Raw genomic sequence first — 21,327 nt, forward strand, 5'->3', positions numbered from 1 at the left:
ACTGCAAACATCATTAAAATGTTGAACGAGCTAAATTGTACTTTTAATAATTCTATTAGTTGACATTGTGCGCATCCTTTCTCATAAATTCTAAAAACAGAAGAAATTATAAAAAGTTATCTTTAAAGAATTGGATGCTTTTACAATCTCTCGATGATACAATCAACACACTATCTATTATCAATAATCTGCCCTAATTACGTTTCCCCTAATTAATACCGCGCTATTTGTCAAGACAGTTCACTTGTCTCCCGAGACTTCGATTCAGCTTCAAAAAATCTTTCCTTGGCTGCGCTAAACGCGGCCGTTATCATTTTCGATGACGCTATCGGGAAGACGGGGCAACCGCTGTCCCGATTATTTCCGAAAGGAGAGAAGCGCGTGTCGAGGAGAGCGACCGGAAGGAAGGCCGAAGGACCGGCGAAAAAGGAGCTCGCGAGCACGCACACACGCGCGCGTCCGTCCCGTTCAGCGCGTATGGATCGCGAATCCGCTTGTAGAAAGAGAGAAAGAGAGAGAGCGATACGTACACGTACATACACACGTAAGAGATATGTAGAGCGAGCGGGAGAGCGAGAAACAGCCAGAGCACGAAGGAGAGAACGGCGGTTGGCGTTCGGGGGTGGTTTTCGGGCCGACGGGCGGCCGGTGAGTCCTGAGGGATGAGGGACGACGAGGGTTGCCAAGGCAACCCACCGTGCCAGCCAGCCTCGGCTTACTTTAGCCCGCTCTCGCGCTCTCGCGATCAATACAGCATCCCCCGGCGAGCTCCGGGACCAAACGCGCGCGCCCCCTCTGCCCCCGCATCCACCCTCGGGCTCCCTGAATCCTCCCTTCGTGTTCCGCCGCCGCTGCCGCTCCGCCATCTCCTTACGTGCCTCTCCACGTGCGCGTTACTGTCGACCGTCACAAACCAACCCCCGCCGTCTCCCATCCCCCTTTTCACCCCCGCGGCACACCCCCTATCCACCTCGCGCCGTCATCTCGCGATTCCCGTCTCCGTTTATCTTCGGGTGTTTCCCACCGCTGCTCCCTATCTTTACTCAGTTCTATCCCCGTCCTCATCCACCCCCTTGCCGTCTTCTCTTTCTCTCTCGACGAATTTGTGCCTGAGAATCTCATTTTGCAATGCAACGTTGTCGCACTCCGGGCTGTTTTTGAGTTTATTTGTTTATTGCGAATGCGAGAATTCGACGCGAGCGACGTGCAACACAGGAAGCTGTTACGAGAACGAAAACGCTTGTGCGCTTGTAAAAACGATGGAACGAGATTCCATCCGGGGAATTTATATACCCGATATCACGATGTAACAATTATAATGTAAATATAATATCGCGTATTTGAACGAAATGTTGCAGTCAGCGCACGGCGAAATGTCGGTGGATGAAAGCTATCGTTTCTCTCTAAATTTTAACGTATCGAGTAACAAAAATGTTTTTAATTCAAGGTTTTATTTCGTACTCTTTTTTTTTTATTTTGCTCGGATATTGGCAATTGATCGTCGGGGCGAAATTCGGCAAATTGATTATTAACGCGACGTCGTGTAAGACCGGGTTTTAGGGATCTCACGGTGGGAAATCCGAGGTCGCGACTGTGCCCGAAGTGCTTTCAACCCCGTCGCGGCGCTCCAATCCTATCGTCAAAATTAGCCCTCCCGATAAACGGGCTGCTTATCGAGACAGACGTGCGGCGACATAGAAAGAGAGCGTGGGACGCGTTAAATAATTAAACCGGCGATTCGATTAACGTAAGTCCTCGCGATATTCTCGCGAAATCCTGCTGAGAGATCTAGGGCGCGATTCATTTTAATTAGACTGTCGTGTGCGGTTTTTATTTAGAGAGAGAGAAAGAGAGCAGACAAGAGAAAAAGAGAAAGAGAGAGAGAGGTACAGCACGCCGAGCAAATATAAAATGTTGATCTCGCTTCTTCAAGAGCGCATTGCTCTTTCTTTCTCTTTCTCTCTTTTTCTATCTCTCCCTCTCTCTCTTCCTCTCTTGCTTTGCATTTTAATTGCATTTCGGTACGTAGCCCGTTTTGCATGTTAAAGCCGACCGCGAGCGCCCACTTATTGCGAGGGTTGCACGACGGGGGTGCACGTTGCGAGGGGGACGAAGGCCGATTCGTTGCACGCCGTTGATGCACAGGGGCGTCGGTGTCGTTAGCATCGTCGTCCTCGTCGTCCTCGACGTCCTCGACGTCCTCGTGGTCGTCGTCGTCTAAACGGCCCAGCACAAATTTAGTCCACGGATCATCCCGCGAGCGGAGGCTGCCTGCGTCCGCTATCGACAGTTTTCCCAATCGTATCCGTTCCGGAGAATATCCCTTCCCGCCCTCTCTCGTCCCTTCGCAACGCTTCACTCCTCTCCTCCACCCCTCAGCGCCCCGCAGCTCAACCCCCTCGCCTGGTACCGACATCGGGTGTCGCCGTGAGCGACGCGATGCAACGTGTGCACCGCGATGCAAAAATCATTACACGAAATGCGAGATGAGCGTCGTTTCTGGGTACCCGAAGATTACCTTGATGAAATTTTCTCTCTCTTTCTCCAGCTGTCTGCCTTTCTCTCCGCTCATCTTTCTCCACGGGCGATAATCAAAGAAACGTAATGCAAATGGCATGAGGTTCTTTTTGCCAGTAACGGTTCTCTTCATTAATAACACGGTGGTCGTTTAACATGATAAACGGAGCAGTAAATGATAAATAAATTATGTTACATAAATTCCTGGTCGAGAAGGGGATGAAATGAATGAAACTGTACCAGTGTTCTTGATACTCTCTATGTAAATGAAGCGTTTTATTGTAATATTGATGATACACACGCGCGTAGACGTTATTATATTCTTATTCCTTATTCATTCACGTTTCATACATCACCGATGAAGATCTCTTCGGAGGATATCCGATGGAAACGTCTGACTCTTCAAGAAGAAGTCCATCGATTCAGAGACATCTCTCGTGTACAGTAAATGTAACCCGCACGTTGTACTTAAACGCGCACAGCGGGAAACGAGACGCCACGGAGAGGAACGGAGGGTAATCGAGCCGAAAGTAAATTATCTTGCGGAAGGGGATTGTTTATCGAAGGCACGAAGACAATACCGCGGCGTCATGAACATAAATCAACCAATAATCCCGCTTATATTTCTCAACAACGTGATTTTCTTGCCTGGCAAGAAGAAGAAGAAGAGAAGTGTCCGCGTTTGGTTCTCTCTCTCTCTCTCTCCCCCTTCCTTTATCTTCTGCTCCTTTCTCATTTCGTGACGTATTCCGCGAAACGATTCCGTGAAAAATGAAAGGATCGCGCCGCGACACGCGGTGTCGAGTCAGCGACATTATTTCCCGTGGAAATGGCCGAATAAGGTCGAATTAAAATAGTGTTATGGCCGAGACATATACGGATATATGTGGCAGCGGCGGGGGGTAACATAACGTGAGGGTGAAGGTAAAATCATTCCCAATGTCCGGAAGATTTAATTGATGACGCGAGCCCGTCAAAAGAGAAAAATGAACCAAGAAAGCAAGAGAGAGAGAGAGAGAGAGAGAGAGAGAATGTGGCTGTACTCCGACGATCGATCCGCAGGCCCCACTTTCCCAGGAGCACTCGGGAGATCGCGGGATTATTCTGGACTGCGTAAAACGCGGCTGCATGTACGTAATTACGAGATCAATCGAGCTGCAATTTATCAGCTGCGAGAAGTTCGCGTTTGCGATCTGCCTTTGCCATTTCAAGGACGCATACGAGAGAGAGAGAGAAGGATTCGGCAATTTCACGGTTCGTATGTATCTCTTGGTATATACACAATTTACTAAGATATATATATATATATTATTCGCAAAAGCATTTTCGTCAAATAGATCCTGGTATTATTGGACGGTACACGTCAAAGGTACACCAAGGCGCCATTGATCGTGATATTTTCGCTACTTCAGATCCAGTTTGACATGTAATTTTAGACGGAGAGCGGTATAATATTCGCTGACTGGCAAACAAATTCACGAAAGGCTTCCATCGATATTTTCTCTGCATTCTTTTCTTTCAAGTGTGCAGAGTCGTCGAAAAATAAGTGTGAATCTGATTCAGTTTTCAATTATGCAGAGGGGTAGTTTAACAGAATCTCGGAAAAATATAGCTCACCTCGAGTTTCCATCGTGACGAATAATCAAAATAATGGAAATGAAGAAAGCATTTTAATGCTTCTTCCTAGCTGATGCATGTCAGCTTCGAGTTTTGATTTCCCGCGAGAAAGCAAGCGCGGGGCAGTAAAATGCAGGGTGCAACGACTGGCCCAAAGAAACCAACAACCCCCGGCGTCTCGTTGTTTACCCCGCGCGCGAAACCATCTGAGAAGTAGTCGCGAATTCGCAACGAGGGATCTTTCGACAACTTTTCGACCATTTCCCGACGATTTTCCAACGACTTTTCAGTCGTCATTTCATTTGCTCACTTCCTATTGTGCATCTCTTACGTGGTACGTTCCTTGAAAGAACGTTCGCTCGTCGAAAAATTTTCGCCGCGAGTTCCTTTTCTGCGCAGCATTTTCCAGCGCGAGTGCCCTCGTCGCATATTTTTCAGGTGAGAACTTCCCTCATCACGTATCCTCACATCGCAAATTTTCTCGTCATTTGTTTCTCGGCGTATCTTCCGTCCATGCGAGTTTTTCATCTCGAGTTCCCTCATCGCGCATTTCCCTCGTGAAAATTTTCCATGTGTCACGTGTTCTCCTAGATTCTTCCATCATTTATTTCCCGACATTTATCTCCCCTCTGAAAACGATACGTTTTTCATCGCCAGCTTCCCCGTGGCACGTTCAGCTTACTATTTATCTCCTTCGCACTTCGGCATTCTTCCTTCTATCGCGCGTTTTACTGTCGCGGCTTTCCCCGATTTTTCCCGACGCGAGTTTCCCGACGCTGAATTTTCGTTTCCCGTCGCGGATTTTCCTGTCCGATTGCTCTTTCATCGTGCTTTTTGTTGCGCGACGAGCGAGGAAACGCCGATTCACCGTGCAACAGCTACGAGAAAGAAAGAGAAGGTAGAGAAACAGAGAGAGAGAAGGAGATGAAGGGAAAAGGGACGGGGAACGTTGGCGCAAATGAAATTTAATAAAATTTCAAGCCCGCTGGTCGCTCGGACGTAGTAGCATATCCTCTCTCGCGGAGAGAGCGGCCGGGTCCGTTGGCGGTCACCATGGCGACGCAGCATCCCGCACCCCGTGACGTCACTGCTCCATCGATCTGCACGCCCCTCTACGATTATCGCCACCACTACCACCACTACCACCACCACTACTACCACCACCGTAGCCCGCAGCCACCACCGCCACCAACATCATCGTTCCCTTCTCGACACCGCCTTCCCCTCGCCCTTGATGTCTAACATCCCTTTTCGCCGCCGCGCATCCTCTCTGTCCCTCTCGAGAGGGACTCCTGCCTCCCTCTGTCTCTCTTTCTCTAGTCTATTACTTTTAACTAATTATGGTTTCTCTGGCGTATTTTATTTCGCTCGTACGCGGAATCCCGTCCGAGATGACTTCTCTGGAGGAAGCGTCTCTTCTTTCTCCCGCTGCGATTCGTGCGTCAACCCGGGTTTGAATTATGTTATTTTGTGGTTCTTATTATTCTACATATGTGTCAGATAAATATAGAGTTCTTTCATGTATATATCTCGCAGCTGCAAAAATTTACATCTTCTCAACAAATATTGAAGAAATTGTAGCTTGTTGTGTAACTGCTCCAATGAATATCACTATTTATTTCATCAATTTTGTTCGGTATCCGTTCAATTTTTTGTGATTTCCATAAAATTCATTTTGTATCTTCTACAGATGATTTTTTTTCAAACACGAGTGCAATGCCAGTTTGCAAGTCTGAATCATGAATGCGTACACATTTCACGGCACTTTTCTCACCTGGCCCTTTTTACGTCTCTGCACTTTCACAGCGCTCATGCTTCCCTCACGTGCTCAAACGAACGTCGCGACCATTCTTCGCCCATCGCGAATTAATTCCCCTTTCCTCCACCCCGCATCAACTTTACGCATCTCGTAGCAACGCGCGCTCCTGTGGCATCCAGGGGATGCGCGAAATATAAATAAATGCATTTCCTCCCTTCATCCCTTCATTCTCTCTCTCTCTCTCTCTCTCTCTCTCTCTCCACCGCTCGCGGCAATCCATTACTCTTGCCCAGTCTCCGGCGTTGAAACGCCGCGTGCACTCACGCGTGCGTTTACGCGCGCATACTACTCACGCGAATGGCTAGTACGCACGCACTCACGCACGCACGCTGGGCAAAGCGAGTAACCTTGTTGATAGCCGGCCGGCCCGTGCACGCTGTGGATGCTGGCACCTCCGAGTCTACCTTCTCTCCCTGGAGCCGCGACCAGGTGAGGGGAGGAGCGCGACGGAGGGATCGATCGATAGCGAGAGCTATCTGTACGCTTTTCTTGAAGCTATTGATATTGTTCGATGTTTGAGAATCGACAGTATGTATGAACGTCTCGCAAGCGCGCGATTCTGTTTTATTCAAATATTTACACTGCGAAATTGCAACGTTAATAATGGAAAATACATGGACAGTAAATGTATAAATATTATAAAATCTCAAGTCGACATTAATAAATATAATAAATATAAATATAATAAATAAATTGCATAATGTATAGTGTATTGGATCGATCAAAAAGTGTGATTCGATTCTCAATTTTTCAAATCAATTTATATGTAGGCAACATACATATGCAGGTTACAATATCGATAATGTTTATGTCATAGACAATAATATCTAATTCTAGACAACGGTGGTTATTGCTTCGTTGATGAATAATTTGTTTACTGAATGCAGTAAAGTAACATTTGATGTAAAAATCGAACCGAACTTCTTGACTAACTCAGTACATAAGTGCAGGATAAATAACTAGCTATTAAAAATTACAAATATATAACTGTGATAATAATGCCAGATCATACTTATTATAAAAAAGGACGTGATATAAATACAATCCCGTGATACAAATACAATGATGTGACAATAGAAATATACAACATAATATACAACACAATTACAATTATATTAATACGTAAATATTAAAATACCATCAAAATTAATTAGTCTAGACAATAGTTTTGCAAGAAGGCTGACGCCATTCCTCGCCATTCTGGACGGACCCTCGAAGAAGATTATCGATGGATGGCCAGAGTATCGATATTGCAAGTTTAAGCGAAGTATCGGTGGCAGCCCGCGAAACAGCGAAGGGCTGAAAGCAGACAGAGAGAGGGAGGAAGGCCCAGTAATACGCCGGACCAGAAACGGCAGCAGCAGCCCTTATTTCTGCGACTCGTCGCCCGGTGCACCCTTCGGGTGCCGGATCGCATTATCGATCGATAGATGGATGGGGTGGGAAAGAGGAAAAGGGCTCGTCCACACAGAGCGCGCTCGTACGCGCCCCCCTCCCCGCTCGTACCGCGGCTTGCCACCCCGTTCTACGGTTGCTCTTTCTCTTTCCCGCCTCGTGTCTTCGCCCCCTTATCTTTACCCTCTCTTTCAATCTTCTCTCATTTGTTGATGCCGCCTCTTCCTTTATCTCTCTTTGTTTTTCTCTCTTTCGCTCTTTCTTTCTCGCTCTCTCTTTCGTTCTACCTTCTCCTCGATTTTCGTTATTTAATTAAATCCGCTTATGAAAAGGACGAGGATCCTGCGGAAGCGAGAGGACTCATCGTCGTTCCTTCCTTCCTTTTTACGGGCCACCGGGAAGCAGCCCTGCTCGCGCGAGAGAAACTGGGGAACGATAATGAGAAGCACGTGGAAGTCGCGGGCAGAAGGAAAGAATGGGAAGGGTAAGGGGTGCACTTTTCGGTGCAAATTAAAGCCCTCTTGCAACGGCATAATTGCTGACGTATTTTCAAGATCGCATCCGTGTATCACGAATATTTAGAGAGCCCGTAATTGCTGAGGCACTCAGAGAATGTTGGCTTATTTAATAATTTATTAAGCATTCAATAAGTAGATATTAAAAGCTGTAAATTCCAATAATTCCAATCGCAATTTAAGCGATGTATATACTAGAGTGTAAAATATAAAAAGTATATCTAAAAAATTATTAAGGAATAAAGATATAATTGCAACATGTAATAATTATACAATAATGTAAAAATGTTTACGCATCTATTAATAATAAAAAATACTTCGAAATAATTTTGTCATGTGTGTCGTAATTCATCCTTCACGCGATTACATTAATCCAAGGGATTTCAAGAGACAAAAGCATCAAGCATTCATCCTTTGAAGGGTGCGAGAGGTAAATTCCGAGCGATGAACAAATACCTAAATAAATATAAAGACACAAATCACTAACAAAACCGAAAGGCAATTCCCACGTAATTTCACGGTTACGTAATCGCATAAATGCGTCGTCCTTTGATCGCGGGGGTTGTGGCGGGGCGGATCACGGCGTAAGGAGTCCGACCCTCGAGAGACGCGCGTTTACCGACTGCATCAGCGCCTCGGGAAGTGTGACAGAACGTCGTTATTCTCTCGAGTGTTTCACTACCCTCGCGCAAGGATAGAGCGACGATAGCGGTACAGCGATAGCGTCGCCACCCTCTGTACACATCGCCGGCAGCCGCCACGCGGCCGCAGGGGTTGCCGGCCGTCGGCGATTCCAGCTGATCCCGAATTTTATCTACCCCCCTGGACCAATCGGCGGAGGTCGCCGTCCCGATGGAGCTAGACAGTGTGACGCCGTGCAGTCTCGGGACGGATTTTCACCCTCGGAACAACACACCCGAGGGTTGTGCACGCCACAGTTCAACCCTAGCCATGCGCGCGCGCGCAGGCGAACGCGTGCCCCACTATGCCGAGGGTGAGCGCCCCATAGATCGAGCATCGATCTCGATGTGAACGAAGTGGCGCAGGCGATCTCAAAGAGTGCACTTTTGTACGTAGTATACACTTTGTGTTCTATTATTTGTTCAAGTTTTACAGTTTTATGTATTTGTTGTATGTATTTATGTATTATTCGTATAGTTGGTGTTGTTTCGTTTTATGTATAGCTGCGTATTTCGTTATACATTTTATGCAAGAGAAAATTTTTTGTAATTAATTTAATAATCAATTATATGTTTTAATAACACTCACAATAATTATTTTAAATATTGCGAGAGCATAATGACAGAATCTACGATGCGATCTCGATCGAGCGGCGACAACCCTCACTCGTGGCTCCCCATCTCATGCAGTAACTCTCGTTGCGTCGTCCCCCGTTATCGTCGTTGCGAGAAGGTTAATCAGAGAAAAAAAAGAACAGATCGGTCGACAGACCTTCATCGATTTCGAGCGGATATCGGGCCCCGAGTGCAGCCTTGACAGTCGATATTGGTCCGATTCGGCCGGCGAAAGGGAATCGGGGGGGCGCGGTGGACGCGGTGCATGTGGGAACCACCGAAATTGGAAAGGCAATAAGGGTGTATCGAGGGTGCACCTCTCTATCGCCTCACGGGGGTTGCCTAGCGACCTCAGCATCCCGTTTCCTCCGCCCCCACCCTGCTCCCTCCTCGCTCTGTTTCCCTTTTCCTCTCTCTCTCTCTCTCTCTCTTTCTCTGTCGTTCCTTTCGCTTTTACCCTTTCGCAGCCCTTCCTCCTTATAACCACCGATGCTCTCCTCGTCGCTCTCCGACGTCCATGCTGCTTTTTTCCCTCTCCTTCACCTCCCTTGAACTGCCACCGCTCACTCGCGTATCCGCGGAATACCGATGCTCTCTTTTTTCTCGTCATCTCCCTCCCTCCTCCGTTCCCCCATCACCCACGTCGTCGTCCTCTCTGCCGGTCTCTTTTACCTCCGGAAGGTGCCTACGGGTCTCGTTCCTCCGGCAACCCCACCTCCGCGTTTTTCTCTCGTCCTCCCTCTGGACTCCCTGGCTTCTCACCCCTCACCGCACCTGCAGCTTGCGAGGCCGCATCCGCTTCCTCGTCGACGAGCGTCGCTCACTTTCTGCACCGTCTCTGTCCTCCTCTCGTCATCCTCTCATACCCGGACCATCCTTCCTCCGCCTCCAACCCCCCACGGCAGCCACCCTCTCGCTTTCTCTGTCTCTCGCCGGGAGGATGGGTTAGCTACAGCCCCGGAGGCCGTGGCCCGAATTCTATCGACCCGTGGCACACCACGCCACGCCACTATCAACAGAGAGAAAAAACGAGAGGGAAACAGGCAGAGAGGGAGCAAGAGAGAGGCATGTTCTCGGATTCATTCAGCCGCCCCTTTGGAAGACTCGCGCGCGTCCGAAAGATTGTGGCTACGCGCGCACGTGTTGCGGGCCCCGAAACTCGGTCGAAACATTGTCGAGTCGAATCGGGAGGGAAAGCGGAGTGGTGGAAAAATTAGGGGGCCTCGCCCTTTCGATCACTCTCAAAGTTCCGAGTAGTTGGACAGTTTGGTACATACTTGTCTACTCTCGATGATAATAATTGTAGTAATAAGAAAAACAAAGGTAAAAACTGTTGTTCGATGACAACGTAGTTTAAATAAAAATTTATAGAAAAGCTGATAGAAAGCTGGGCAAAAATGAAAAAAACCATAGCTTTTTTGAAAAAGAATTATTTGTGAACACTCGAGTATTATCATGTGTTTATTTTTTATTTGCGATTTTTAATACACGCTATGCGTAGGAACGCGTCTTTTTTATCAACAGTTTCTCTCAGTAATCCCGTTGTTTTACCCGTTTTCTATTTATGGTATACAAAATACTTTATAAACCGCTTTTATATAAAATCACACATGTAGGATTAAGCGGTTTATTACAGAGAATACATTTTGTCCGCTTTTGCGTGCATCGTAGCGCTATCTATCCAAAGCAGAGTTTCTCTTTAAAAAAATGATCAAATCAATGATGAATCAAAAACTGTTAGGGAAATGTTAGATGCATCTACGGGATCGTCGTAAACCAAAAATCGAAAATAGGTCAAGTACAAACCGATACAGTAAGCAGAGACGGCTTAACAGAAAAGTCGATGTTTTCCGGCCGTAGATTTAGTCGAGATTTCTCAGTGCTGTTTGATTAGACAGAAATAAATAATCCGGCGATATACCGGATACAAAAATCCGGCCGTCGGCGCCACGCGAGGGTGGAACGGAGAGGGACGCTCGGAGGGGCGCGGAATTGGTCGAAACCCCGGGCCAATTCGCTCTCCCGGGATGGGAAATCGTCACACGTCCGCCGACAGCCCGATAACGGCCGCGGACAATTTAATTCGGACATAAAAAATAATCCCTTTGATTCTCTCGATGTGCTCTCGGGAGAGGGCTGGGTGCGAGTCGCCGTTGGAAATCCGCCAACCGTCACGGAAACTTCCTCTTTGTCTGGGCGACCGCCGCGCTTTTATGTCGCCGACAACAGTCTCGATTCAGGCAGGCTCCTCGCGTTATTACGCAGGTTGTCCCAGACCTATTTTCCAGTCGCAGCAAATTCAGAAGCGTGACGACCCGCCTCGAGGTCGCCGCAATATTTTAACCCTCATTAAATCGATCTGGTTCCGTTGATTGCTACGTGCTCATCATAATACTACCTTATCACGTAAGATGCGCAAAGTATGAGCACGTCAGTCTCATTATTGAACGAGTACATTTGAGCCCTCTTCGCAAACTTGAGAACTAGTCATTTGTGTGTTACGTAATACTTATGTAGGATTTTTATCATTCCTCTGCTTGCTATATATAATTTAGACATCTCAATAAAACTCTTTTCTTGTTCTATCATTGATTTAAATTGGTCTCCCATCCGAGAATCACCTTCTGAATGTAGCATACTGTAATATACTTATCTCTCTTGTACTGCCCATCCAGACATCTGTAATATTCTTACACTTTTGACTCTTCGCATCCCTCTTGTCTCTAGAACTCGCAAATCCCACTAGCTCTCCGCGGGAGTCGCGGGAATTCCGATCGTCTACCAGCAGGTGGCCATTAGACCGATCTCGTCCTCATCGTCCGAGGACTATTACGGTCCCTGAGGTCGTTCTAGCGACGGGATTCGATTTTCCCGAGTCGTCCCGGGACGCATCCAAGCGACGAAATCGAGATAATCCGGCTGATCGCGGTTCACATCGGCACGATAAATCGTGTTTCAGGACGATGAGTTTATCGTGTGTGCACGCGCATTTGGCCGATGTTTCCGTCGAATTTCAGGTTTTCTCGTTGCCTGCGCGATTTTGATTAAACCGACGCGACGATTTGAATTTTCGCGCGTCTCACGTGAACGTCTGCGGATATTGATTGGGTATATACGTTTTTTGCTTTTTGTGACGATGCAACGCCGGGCGGAATTATTTGTGAAGGAATTTACGAGAAATAATCCCGCGGAAAAATCGCGAATATTTTGCCCTGTGACACGGCAGCGGGGCTAATAATCCCGGCGGATGAAGCTGCCGGGTGGAAGTTGCCACTTCGTCCCCGAGGAAATTGGGAAAGGTGAAGTGAGGGGATGATTATCGAAGCGCTCAGGTCGAAGCAGTTTCAGGCGTAATCAACAATAGTGATCAAGAATGCTTCACTGAAGAGCAGCAACAAATTCAGAAATATTTGATTCTATAACTCTCTGAATAAATAAAAAAGAAGCAATATTATTGAAACTACGAGATATGAAAAATTGAAATATTACTGAATAACAATTTTTAATTAAGAAATCGGAGTTCTGAATACCGAGGTATATGTTCCATATTAATTAATTGTGATTCTTTAAACATTTTTAACGATTGGGAAAAAAACGTTGGTTTTATATCTCGAAAAAATTTCTGAATTGGAGAATTGCCAGCGGGGTTAATTAAACAGCGACTGTTATCGCAATCGTTCATTCATCGAGAATCCTATCATTCGAAATCCTCTCTCATCCTCACTTCTCTTGTCCCCCGGCATCCTTTGATCCTCCGGACGGAGACCTCGTGACCGTAGCCAGCGAGCGCGCAGAATACACCTACAGGCTCGCACACGCGCGCAGAGTTTGAAGGATAGCCGAGAGGAAGAAAAACTGCGCGCAGAATCTCGTTTTCCGGGTTACGCGAGGCAGGGAGAAGTTGTGGGAGCGGAGAGTATTGCAGGACGGGGAAAGGGGACGGAGGACGAGGTAGGAAGACGTCCTCCCCGCGGGAAGACAAAGCGAGATCGCAAAGCGTAGAGTAACACGTTATCCCGGCGGGACGAGGGCGGAATGGACGGAAAAGCGGCCGGGGGAGGATCGAGGAGAGTAGCGAGGGGGCTGAGAGGTGGCAGGGGGGCGCGAAGAATTAGGAAGGAAGGAAGAGAGCCCAGGTCTTCTCTCCTCCGTTGAAGGTTGCTCGTGGCAGGAGGTGGGGCAGGTTGTACGCCCTTGAACGAAGACGGGGTAACGTGACCCTACGACGCGTACGTTCCTGCCCGTGCCGCCCCCCTGCCGCGCATCCTTAGAGCAACCCCCTTTTTTCATCCCACCCCGTGCAGCCGGATGAGCGGCTGCGGCCGGCGCTCTCGGCGTGGAGTATCGCGTCGACGAGGACTACGACGACAACGACGACGACGACGAGGACGACGACGACGACAGCGACGATGTCGACGACGTCGAGGACGGCGGGGGGCTAATAGGTAGATGCCTCGATTTTCTGGGTGACGCCTGCGCCATAGGACACCACACACACGGATCTTCCTCCCACTTCCTCGCCCGGTTTTCCATCCCCGCGCACCTCCCCTTTCTTCTCGCCAGCCCCCGAACGCTCGCCGCACGAGTATACGACATCCGTTCCGCTCCCGGTGAAATGGGGTGGGGGCGGTCGGCGGCAAATGCGCGCGAGGGGTAGCAGCCGCGTCGGGAGGAGCCCGCGATCGCACGCTTTTCGGGGCTGGTTCACCGGGAGGACTCGCGCGTCCCCCAACCCCCTTCTCTCCTCCCGACGACGCAACGACGACGACGACGGGGGTGTAATACGTGCGTGTATCACCGCGCAAGGGTAGAAGGTGCCTGGCGGGTGGGGAACTCGGGCGGATCATGAGGGCGAGGGACATGCAGGGGCGTGGGGGGAGGCCCGGGATATTCCCGGGGAGGTTCGGGGCGCGAGGGGCGAGCTGGTCGGGCGCGGGGCACCGGGGGTTGATACCGAGGGGCAGGGCTAGGTGGGCGAAGATGGAGAGGGCGCAGTGGTCCCGCGACCATCAAACCAACAACACCGGCCTGCCCTGTCGTGACGCACAGCGCAAAACGGCAACCAGCCGACCGACCGACCGGCCATCCGACCAACCGACCGACCGACCCCTCTCTCTGCTTCTACCTCTTCTTCTTCCTCTTCTTCTTCTCTTCTCGCCGCACGTCGTTCTCGCCGACGCCGCCCTCGACGACGTTCCTCGCGGCGGACCGGGACGTCGTCCTCGTCGACGGGAACCGTCACCGTCGCATCCGCCGTACGTTGTCGTGCCCACCCGCGGAATTGGGGGGAACCGCGGGGGTTCCGGAACCCCGATCCCGAGGACCCCGGCCGGCACAGGATCGCCGCCCTTGGCAGTACCGACAAGAGGAGTACCGCGCACGCGAGAGAAACAGAGAGGGAGAGAGAGAGAAAGAGAAAGAGAAAGAGAGAGACAAGAAAGCGAGCGAGCGAGCGAGCGAGCTGCCAGGTAACGCGCCAGTCGCACGTCCGATCCTGATCCTGAAGGTCCCTCCGCTTCGTCGAGCTCCCTCGCCGCCCGTGATCGCGCCTCGCGCCTTCCGTTCGCCGCTCGGCTTCATTATTAATTAGTTCGCTTCCGTTTCTGCGACCGGAAATATTAATTAGCATCGTGCGAGTCGATCCGGGTCCTTCTATTGCTCGTTTGACTTTCGACTTTGATTTATCTTGTGCTTGAGTGGTCGCATTTTCCCGTTTTAGCCACCGATGTTTTTGAAAAGTGTCTTGTTGTTTCTGTTTAATAAATTGCTTTTTTAAATGTTTGTTTTTTTAATGCATTTTATTAAATAAACAGGTCTTGACTGTGTGCAAAAAACTTTTTTTTTATCATTTGCAGTTTTTTGCGTGTGATCCTTGATTGCATAAATGGTTGTATCGTACGTATCCATTTGATCGTATAAACTGTGATGATAATAGAGCACTTTCGCTCGAGTCTTCGAGGTACTTAAATCTTTCTCAACAGTGACATTAGCTGATTAATTGATATCATGATTGACAATTGACTCGGAAAACGAAAACTAGAGTTACTCTCATGCTTGAAACTTTGCTTATGCAACTTTATGTTCCAATCGTAATTTTGTATTTTAATCAGAATTATATTATGACATATCGAGACTTATTTCGGATTTTGGAATTTCTCCGAAATCTTACGGATTTCTTAAATTGAATTGAATTCTGCAATGGATCAATGATCTGACCAACGATTTACAGGCAGTTTAGAATTTTTTTCATTTACTCTTTCAACCAGGGAATTAATCTAATTCTCATGTTACTCGATAATTTTATTGATCCTTTTATTAAGCATTCTCCCCCCCCCCCTCCAGCGGAAATTTCGAAGGCAGATTAGTAACGTGTAATCATACAATTTCATAACTCGAGATTTCTATCAATCGAACGATCTTCCAACCAGACTTTCGACCGCGATATCTACCGGGTGGCTGACCCGTTATCGCCCCTTATCTAGTGCACGCACGTGGGCGTTTATTCTCCTCGTTGCTCTCCAATTCTTTCGCTGAATAAATTTCCACAACAATAGCCGTTCCGAGGAACTTTCAGAGCTTTTTCCAAAGGATTCCCTTAATTCCCTTCGCATTCTAGTCCAAAGTGTTATTTGTCGGAAGGGGAACGTCCAAGGATATCCCGATTTGTTTGCATCTAATTAAAGCGCGTTCAAGGATAGCCGACATATGGCTCACGAATCTCAATAAAAACGCAGCGCGCATCAGATCGCCATATGCCGCGGCAACACCGAAGCCATTGCTATCCACGACTGTTTTATCCGAGAAGGGCAGCACCCTTAAGGGCAGCGCGCGCGATTCTACCCTTCATCCCCGGGAACGGCCCTTCATATTCCAGGACCAGGGACCAGATAAGGGAGGCTCTCGCGGCGCTTAAGAAAAATATTGATTCCCGCGCTGACAAGCATTAATCGGACCAGATTGATCTCGGATGGCATTTTACATTACAAAATTAAGTGTGTTTTTCTTTTGATATGAAAACCGACGTTGCCATCTGAGCGCGCATCCTTCGGTGACGTTCGTGCGCGACTTTCGTGACACCCGGTACGCAAGGTGTTCCCCCTATTCCGCGTAAGTACATTATGGTGTGTACTGTTGTTTTATCAGTAGTGCAGGATCGCCATGGCTACGAAGTATGAATAAGCCGTAGCCGGCACGTCGCCGTTGCTGCTGGCTTGCGCCTAATTACCATTTTCGTAATTTTCTGTCACGAAACTGACTCCGGGGCGAGCCGCCACCTGAAATCGGTCCTCGATCACGCGTCGATCCTTCGGCGGAGCACCCCAGTCACGTTTCCTAAGCCGCCCCCAAGTTCGACGAACAGGTTTGTCCACGATCTACGATCTGCCTTCCATCAATCATAATTCAATCGTAGTCGATTAAGAAAAAAATTTTTCCATTATTGGTAAAATATTAAATAATTATTTCTTTCTTATACTGAAGGACTCGTTATGTTAAATAATTTTATTCCAATATTTCTAGTTTCATCAATTTTGTTTTTTATTTTTTATAAAAATGTTCATAATTTCTAAAATGGAATTTAACAATTGCAAATTTTTCATTATTCCTTTCTCTTTAAATTTGCAGCGTGATCAGCATAAAAAACAATGGGGAAACGTAACGTTTCTTTGAGAAAAAATATTATCGCGATGGAATCTCTATCCAACGTCCTTGTTTCCGCTGGCGATGCCATCGTTAAAAAAAAAAAGAAAAGAAGGGAACATTTCTAGATCGATCCTGTGAAAGTCAAGATTCCATCGTCCCAGCCGAGGCGCGACTAATTGCGCGAGGAGCAGTTTAGACGGTTGAACGATGCTTCCGCGCGGCAACTTATCGAACTGTCAATATGTGATCAGCTGACGCACTCGATCGTGGCTCTCACAAGCGGATTCCTATTTATAGCATTCCGCACGTCGCGAACGCCGTCGTGGCCGCGATCGACGCGCAAGATTGACGGTGACATTTCCTCCCATCGCCGTCCTGCAATATTTCTCAGCTGCGCTCGAAAAGAGATTCACTTAAACAAAAGTGCTCGATAGAAAGCGGAGACATTAATTTCTGAATAGCTGAATTGAAACCAGATCACACGTCTTCATCTCCAAAGCATACCATGAATTAACAAGACTTGAATTTATAAAAATATCGCTTTAGGAAGATATTACTTTGAAGAATCCTTTTTTTCATGAAAGGGGAAAGTATTTTATAAAGCAATTAAGTATAAAGTAACTGCAAAGAAATTATTTCATTATCTCATTTTATTTTTGCTCCTCCGTTTTAATTAGTCAACATAATTTTACATACGGCAAAGACTGTTCTGACGTTCGCATGATAGAGGCATTTCTAAAATGGAAGAGACTTAATTATATGTTATCTCCCTCTTTTTTTATATTAAGTACCTTTGTTACTTGGACGTCACCATCCTCGCAACTTCGTGACAACATGAAGCAAGAATCAACAGGCAAAAGCAGCGAAACGGCGATCCAAAGTTTGCTTGGAGATTTGGGAGTTGCGAACTGCGATTCAAGAAGTGAGAACTAAGCCTCTTCGAGTCCTTGTCGACAGCCCAAGGGTTGAGAAATTCGATTTGACACTTGCGAAGCACAGGTTGAGAAGCTGAACGCGCCCTTGGTGAGGCAAAAGCCGAGTCGAGCGGCAATTTATTGCGCGAGGGTTGACACTGACGCGGCGTTAAATGAATTCTCGGCCATCACGAAGGACACTGTTGCTGACCTAGGACCACAGAGTTGCCGCGGGCGGCCGCCACCCCCGCGTTCGCCATGACATCCCTTACGCTCTCGCTCCTGTTCTGTCTCTCACTCTTTCTTCCTCTGTCTCTCTTTCTCTCTCTCTCTCTCATCGCGAGTTTGTTTGTTCCAGATACCAGGTAGAACCATGCGGTTCGTCGGCCTGGTACCAGGCCTCCCATGAATGGAGGAGGGTCCGCCAGGATCGATGGAGAGGGCGTGCTGCCTTCAGGGGAGGATTGGTATATCCGTGACGTTTTCAACCCCACCTGAGCGAGACTGTCACGACGTACACGTGCTCGCTTACGTCACGAGGACGAGGCTGCAGGACGCGGGCCATTCAGGTGTCATCAGAGAAAAAAGGTCGGAAAATCTCGGCGACACCACGAGGACAACCAGCCCGTGACTCTGAGACTACAGGAGAAACAAGATAATTTCGCGGTAAGGGAGATTGGAATTCATGTAAAGTCGTAGCTGACATTTTATTGTGTAAGTCTAACAATTAGTTATGTTAATTTGTAATTTATTACTTGGAAAAAATCATAACTTTGACGCTTCGATAGATGAAAAATTTTGAGAATTTTCTAAATCTTACACGAGGTTAAAAACTCACAATTCACAAATTCGAGAAATTCTAAAAAAGAATAGGAAAAATAGTTGAATCAATTATCGATGGATTATTTATTACGTAAAACGTGTTTTTATATTTATAAATTGCTATTATTATTATGCATATCTTTTATTACTCTTGATGAAATTATGGGTTGTACGTGGAAGTTAAGGGAACTCCTCCAAGCGAGTTCGATATATCACGATCGCGTCGTCGCATCACTCTTATTCCTGCTACTTTATAATGCTTATAATTAGCTTCATACCGCCACGCCCGATTAAACACCCTTCTGCCCTTTTGCATCCCTTGCTTTCCAACTCTTCAAAAAGTTCGGAAGCAATCATCAATTAATGATGCAATCACAAAATCACCGGCAAAATTAGCTGACAATTAAGCATTTTTTAATAAAAATTATCAATAAATCACATTGTGATAGAAAATTATTAATTTTTAATTAACTTGTATTTATATCGTCAAAAAAAAGAGTGACATAAGAACTTTTTTATAAGAAATGCATGACATATAAAATCATATCATGCGAAATCTTATTATATCATAAATAGTTATGTTTGTCTAAACAATTTTTATATATAGGGAAAAATCTCTTTAATAATTTTTTCAAAAATGTCAGTAAAATATGTGACAGGAAAAATGTTAGAAAATTGATATTACTATTAATAATATTAATACTAACATTAACCATTATAAAGTCAACTCATCGCAATAATTATTTTAACACATAAAGATAATCCGATGTTTTCTGTCATCAAGATAAAGATATCATTGAATTATCTCGTGTCAAAGATGACTCGAGACCGCCGCGTGTCTTTCATCCCTCTTCATCCACAGATTTTTTCATAATGAGGCGTCGTGCAGATGTCACATGTGTGACGGGGACATTTAAATATCTTCGTATTAAATTCCTGCCCCCTGCACGAGCGTCCCCCTGCTCTCGCGAGGGTTGCATTTAAACTCCCCCTCCCTGTTCGCTTGTTCTTCGTCTCTCTCTCGGTGGTAACCCTGACCCACAGGGCCGAGACCAGGTCCCAGCCCTTCGAGGGAATGCCCCATTGTTCCACGGAGACTAAGCAGTTCTCCCCTTCCTCCCTGCGCCGCATGATTCCTTCCCGCTACGGGTATGAATTAGCCCTCGGGGGTCGGAGCAACTGTGACCGGCGGCCACCCTCTAGATTCGCCCTTCGAGGACACGCGCCTTTTAAAACGAGCGAACCCCCGAGGCAGAAAGTGGCGGAACGATTTTCTTGTCCTCACCGATTTTTTTGGTCCGTTCTAAATTAAAGGGAAAAATCTGACACCAAGTTTTCGGGATTAACGAGAACGTTAACATTTTTGTCAGTAGACGACTCCAAACAATATTTGTAAGGGATGATCATCTCGTGGGCACTTTTCGAGCTTCACCGAATATTCTGCAAATCCTTATTTTAACATCCATTGTATTGTACAAATGTTCTCAATAAAATTAAATCGAATTCAGATGTGCACGTATTTCTTCAACTATCAAAATTTAAATATCGCCTAGAATTATTAATCATTTGTTATTTATTTATCGAGATTAGTTCGGCATCTAGTTACATGAAAATATGAAATATTGTTCTTCTTTAAACTTTCTAAGTACTCTAGATAAAATCCTCCTACAATATCCTGCTAAGCTCGAAAAGACAGATATAGAAAGGATCAATAATTAACGTAAATAATTAAATAATCATAATAATACTACAAAATTCGCTGGAAGACGAAGATTGCGTAAAATTGGGAAAGATTGGGAGAAAATCCATTCTCGCGTACAATCGGGTTCAATGACCGGAGGAGAGCGGCGTCGCGTGAGGCGAGGAGCATCGAAGCGGGAATGCTGATCCTGCGGAACACATCAATCAGGTTCACCGTCGACGTTAGCCCCATAGTAGCATCCCATATGCTCGTCGCGACACGGCGTGAAAAGTACGCGCGAGATCTCGGTCGGTTGGGCTGGTCCGGGTGCGAGGGGGAGGCGATTTCTCGATTATGCGAATGTCCAACAATGGAACCCCAACGTCAGCTGCTCCGTCCACCCTCCGATCCCCTTGCGATCGAGGGGGGAAGCGAGGGGGGCCGCGGCGGACCCCGCGAAACAAGTAATAAGTTACGTTAGCGTTACAGTGACGAACGAACCCTCTCGCTCTCTCCCCTCTCCGCGATCCCCCCGTCATGGCCGCCCCGACCCCCCGTTGACCGAGGGCACGCGCGGGGTGAACGTCCCATAGTGCAGTTTCGGCGTTCATCATGTCCGCTTCGAGTCTGTACGATGTACTCGGTGCCCTAGAAGTAGCTCGCTCATTTCTCGTCCGGCGATGAGATTTTGCAAGTGCTTGGAATTAACGATTTTTTTAATTATAAACGAAGATTAGGCGCGAATCAAGCGGTGTTCGAACGAGTGCGCGTTGATCATAAGTGGAAATGACGTCAATGAGTGGACGACGGGTTTGCTTGTGACAGTTGACGGATCGATCTTCCATTCGATCGTTCATTCCTTTCAAGAGACTCGTTAGTTACTGATTTACATAACAATGAAAATGTAACGCGATAAAACATAATGGAACTTTATTCAAAAACTGTTCGTCGAAGATGTGCGACATAAAAAGATCTTTGCAGCGGAGTATCGAAGATCGAAGGCGGACGCGTCTTCGGTAGTGACGAAGTGCGCTTTCCAGGATTACCGTCGCACAATCTGCGGCGCCAGTAGCGGGTTTCAGTGAGGTTCCCGGATGACGAGTGGTATTCG

General features: G+C 47.1%; 2 long non-coding RNA genes across 2 annotated transcripts; one reads left to right on the top strand and one right to left on the bottom strand.

Moving 5' to 3' along the window:
- The first annotated feature begins 14,144 nt into the window (after positions 1-14,144).
- Positions 14,145-18,919, top strand: LOC105288081. The gene is made up of 2 exons (XR_895545.3): positions 14,145-14,626; positions 18,072-18,919. It is a non-coding gene; the product is annotated as an uncharacterized LOC105288081 (long non-coding RNA).
- LOC105288075 lies at positions 15,474-18,075 on the bottom strand. The gene is made up of 2 exons (XR_895544.3): positions 17,591-18,075; positions 15,474-17,534 (listed from the first exon to the last, which is right to left on the bottom strand). It is a non-coding gene; the product is annotated as an uncharacterized LOC105288075 (long non-coding RNA).
- Positions 18,920-21,327: the final 2,408 nt, after the last annotated feature.

This window comes from Ooceraea biroi, chromosome 7 (assembly GCF_003672135.1).
Source record: "Ooceraea biroi isolate clonal line C1 chromosome 7, Obir_v5.4, whole genome shotgun sequence".
In the NCBI taxonomy this organism is placed as follows: domain Eukaryota; kingdom Metazoa; phylum Arthropoda; class Insecta; order Hymenoptera; family Formicidae; genus Ooceraea; species Ooceraea biroi.